This window comes from Herpailurus yagouaroundi, unplaced genomic scaffold, assembly GCF_014898765.1.
Source record: "Herpailurus yagouaroundi ecotype Mexico unplaced genomic scaffold, PumYag 197, whole genome shotgun sequence".
NCBI lineage: Eukaryota > Metazoa > Chordata > Mammalia > Carnivora > Felidae > Herpailurus > Herpailurus yagouaroundi.
In genome coordinates, this window is record NW_024412428.1 from 1,105,940 (window position 1) to 1,110,420 (window position 4,481).

At 49.6% G+C, this 4,481-nt stretch overlaps 1 long non-coding RNA gene across 1 annotated transcript; it reads left to right on the forward strand.

Annotated features, from left to right (window-relative positions):
- The first annotated feature begins 844 nt into the window (after window positions 1-844).
- On the forward strand, window positions 845-2,204 carry LOC121012720 (uncharacterized). Its single transcript, XR_005782250.1, has 2 exons — window positions 845-1,856; window positions 1,959-2,204. It is a non-coding gene; the product is annotated as an uncharacterized LOC121012720 (long non-coding RNA).
- The last annotated feature ends 2,277 nt before the right edge of the window (window positions 2,205-4,481 follow it).

Sequence of the window (4,481 nt, forward strand, 5' to 3'; positions counted from 1 at the left end):
GGAAGAGGCCTCCTCAGTGGAAGAGCGAGGACGAGGGTGGTCCCGAGGGAAGCAGTGGCTGATGGGAAGGGGGAAGAGCCTGAAGAAGCGCGAGGGCGGGTGTGCTTGTGCGTGGCCGGCAGTGGCTGCAGAGGGAGCGGGAGCCAGGTTCGGCCTTAGGAGCAACGCCGCCAGTCCGAAATGCATCCTGCAGGGTGTGTTTTGATCAGGGAGGTCGTGTGACCGCTTTGTGTTTTGGGAAGCCCTCCCCGATGAGGGAGGGATGGGAGGGGGAGACGCCGGACTAACGCAGCGCAGTACTTCCGGCAAAAGGCAGTTAGGGTTTGAACTCAGGCGGTGGCAGGGGAGAAAAGGAGACCGGGATCCATTTGAAAGATATTACTTACAGAAGTGAAAGTGACAGGACGTGATGCATGCTGATCCTACGTGGGAGTGAGGGGGAAGGAAAGGGTAGAACAAGTGTAATGCCTCCAGGCTCTAGTCCACACAGCTATTAAGATGTGCAGAGAGAGGCGCCTGGGTGGCTCCACCGGTTAAGCATCCGGCTCTTGATTTCGGCTCAGGTCATGGTCTCAGGGTTCATGGGATGGAGCCCCCATCAGGCTCCATGCTGACAGAGTAGAGACTGCTTGGAATCCCCTCTCTCCCTCTCTCTCTTTCTCTGCCCCAACCCCCCTCTCTAAATAAATAAATAAAGATAGATAGATAGATAGACAGATAGATAGATGAGGGCTGCCTGGATGGCTCAGTCGGTTGAACGTCAGACTTTGGCTCGAGTCAAGATCTCATGGTTGGTGAGTTCAAGCCCCACATCGGGCTCTCTGCTGTCTGGCCCACTTCAGGTCCTTTGTCCCCCTCTCACTCTGCCCTCCCCTGCTCACACACTCTCTCAAAAATAAATAAGAAACCTTAAAAAAAAAAAAAAAAAAAAAAGATGTGCAGAGAAAATGTAATGATTTTGTCTGAAACCAATCTAGGCCTCTCCAAGCCTCCACCTGCTGGTCAGTGGGCCTACCTTCTCCTGGCTACTGGGCAAAGAACCGAGTTCCCTTGTGGCTGAGCTCCCTCCCACCATGGACGGTGGGCCCAGAACCCCACCTCCTGCCTTCATCATCTCTTCATTCACCTGATGCCCGCAGCACACACATGTTGAACCATTCATTATGGTGGCTTCATTCTCTTGCTTTTCCTCTTTCTTCCCGCCATTCCCACAGCCCAAAAGGGTGGACTTTTATATCATCCTTCTTCCTCCAAGCTCATGTTATACCTTTGATATGCTAAATAGCATTAGAGAAACTTGGAAGATCTCTCAAAACAACAGCTTGGCTTTTCCAGACAGAAGTGCTACCTCTGCATTTTTCTACAATGAATTCTAATCTCTCCTGGCAAATAGATGCCTCCCAGACTAGGCTGCGGGCCGAAAGGCAGAAGCGTAACACACAGCAGTGATTTTTCAAGACCTCCTGTTGGGCACGTCCCACATTGCTGGCTTGGACTGTTGATGGTATTTAAGCAAAATGGAAAAAGTGAATGAGGAGCATTATTTGGAAGGAAGTAAGTTCAGCACTAGGCCCGTTGAGTTTTATGTGCCCGAGAGGAGCAGATGCGTGAATGACCACGTGGCCCGCAGGTGGCAGGCCAAAGGAGAGATCGGGGCTGGAGCACGGGTCAGGCCTTGTCAGCCCTAGAATTCTGCATAGTACGTTAACTTGAGTCGTCCTTACTACCTTTCCTGGGGACTGACACCTGTGTCCCCTAGGAAAGATCCAGGAGCCGCAGGGAGGAGGGAATGGCTAAGGGAGGTCACGGACAAGAGCAACACACGGCATGGAGCGGTCCTGGCCTAGGCTGCCCAGGTCTGCCCGTGGAGCCTTTGTGCTGTGCGGAGCCGGGGAGCGGGGGTTACGTCTGCATCAGGTGGCTGGTGGCATCATCTGCGTTACCTGTCTTACTGTTAGTGACGGCGATGCAGTGCTCCCCCGGTGAGCAAACGGAGGCTCTCCCCCTCGGAAGGAAGGACAGTCTTCGAGGGATGGGCACTGGTCAGGACTGCACGTTGCTGGGTGCTGACGCAGGCCCGGCCTTCTCCCGCTGGGAGCCGGCTCTGCCCTCCTGGCCTCTGACCACTTCCCACTGCCTCCTGAGTCCCTGGGAGCCTGGGAAAAGCAGTGCACGGGAAGCTCCAAAGCTCTTGCGTGTAGAAGGTGTGTGGAAGGATAGGATCGGTTTCCTCGTGGTGTCGTGGTGCCTGTGTAACCTGGGGGAAGAGTGCGCTTCCCCGTGCAGCCATGAGCTTGGAATTGGAAGTGGGATTTAAGGCTAGAAACAGTCAGAACTCTTAAGGAGGATGGACGGGAAACGGACTGTCGGTCAGAAATATTGAAAGGCACAGAAAGGACCACTTAGGTGGATACGATAGAATTTAAAACAGAAATCTGGATTATAAGGTGGCTTTTTACTTTTAGTGGGGATGGATCATCCCATAAATGGTGTTGGGACAACTGAGTGACCAGCTGGAAAAAACACGGTTCTATCTCACTTCCGTGTACAAATAAATTCCGAATGATTCAAAGATTTAAATGTAAAAATACAACCACAAACACATAAAAAACATGGTCAGTTATATTTACAGCCTTGGAGTGGAGCGTTAGAGAGTAGCTCACAGACCCCCAAAGCCGTAAAAGACAAGACCGATAAATTCAGTTACACAATTATATGCCATTTCTTCTTGGCAAGTAAAAAGTAAAATAAAATTAGAAAGATACAGAGGCAAACTGGGAGACGTAACCCACGTCCCAAAGGGCTCCTTTCCTAAAGAGTTCCTGTAAACCAGTGGCAAAAATGTGTACTGAAACAAGGAACAGAAGCTGTGGCCGGTTCCTGGGGAAGGAGGATCGAATGGCAGTCGTGTGGAACACCAAGAGATGCCCAATTTCAGGCACCGTAAGTGAAATACATATCAAAACAATGCTGAGAAACCTTTATTTATTTTGGGGGTGCCCGCCAGGCTCTCTTGGCAAGGCGGGGGAAGGCATTCTCATACCGCAGAGGATACGAATCGGGACAAGCGGGTATTAGCTATCCACACTTCAAATTCGACCCAGCAGTTCCATCCCAACATCCCCCAAAAGGCAACTAGTTGGACAAAATGCGGTAAAAACAGCCAGAGAGAGGAATGGGGTGGCTGCACACCCGCCTGAGGCGAGCAGCCCATCACTGCCCACAGGCGGATATGGCAACGTGCAGTGTAGTGAGGGCGGCAGGCTGCCTGCGTTTGTGTTCTAGAAGACAAGCTGTTACATAACATATGCATATATAAAGTGGTACTTGAAAATGTACACACACACACACACACACACACACACACACACACACACACACTGGGGCCCCTTTGGAGCCTGGTTATCATGGTGCCTTTGGGGGGGGGAGCCTGGAAACTGGGGACAGAGAGTAGGAAGGACTCTTACTTTTCACTCCTTTGTTACCTTCGAATTTTCTGCCATGTGCATGTATTTTTTATTTCAAAAACATCTTAATTTTTAAATTGAGAGAAGAAAGGGAAATTCTCCAACTGTGAGGAAAAAGCAGATAGTGAAGAAACAAAATTCAGCAGGTAACAACGGCCTTGGATGTGGGGAGAGCACTGGTCTGAAAAGAACTGCCCTGACAGGCCGTAGGGCTTCCCGAGGAGGTTCCGCAGATCCGATGGAGCCCTGGTGCCCCCACAGCTGGGCTGTGCTACGTCCGAGGACCCAGGCCTGGACAGAGCATGAAATCGGCCCAGGGGACAGGCATTAAAGGGTAGAGCCAGGGCCTAACCCGGACCTCTGATTCCATTCAGCCCATGCTTCCCATCAGTATGCTAGTAAGAAAAGCAGCATTCAACTTCCAGAATATAAAAATATTTTCTCATTTACTTTGTGGCATCATGTTTGTTTCTCTTAAGCTTTAGAAACAAAATGCCAAAAATAAAATCCATGTGATTGCTCATTAAGCTTTTTTTTCAAAGCCAAATTGACATAGTAAGAAATGTATTGGAAGAACATTGAGGTTTATTAAGGTTTAAGGTACACATCACTCATTTACATTGAAACCTCAAAGATAAACACCCACCGATACTCGAAATAATTTTTAAGTTGTTTATATTTTTCAATTTTGGGTCGTGGTCTAAAGATAGCTTTTCTCTAGGATGGGAGTCATGCACAACAATTTAATTTTAAGGTTTACTACTTTTCTATATAACTCTTTTCCTCCTGGGAATTTAAGAGACTGCACCTAAATTTATTTGACAATAACTCCAGGGTCAGAGGAAGGGCAAGGAAGAAATGGAAAGAAGAAACAGGGGGAGTAGGAAAGAAGAGAGAGAACAGGACACTGGGGGGGGGGGGGTTGGGGGAGCGAGTGACTTAGAAACAGCCCACATGGGGCGCCTAGGTGGCTCAGTCTGTTAAGCTGCAGGTCATGATCTCCCGGTTTGTGGG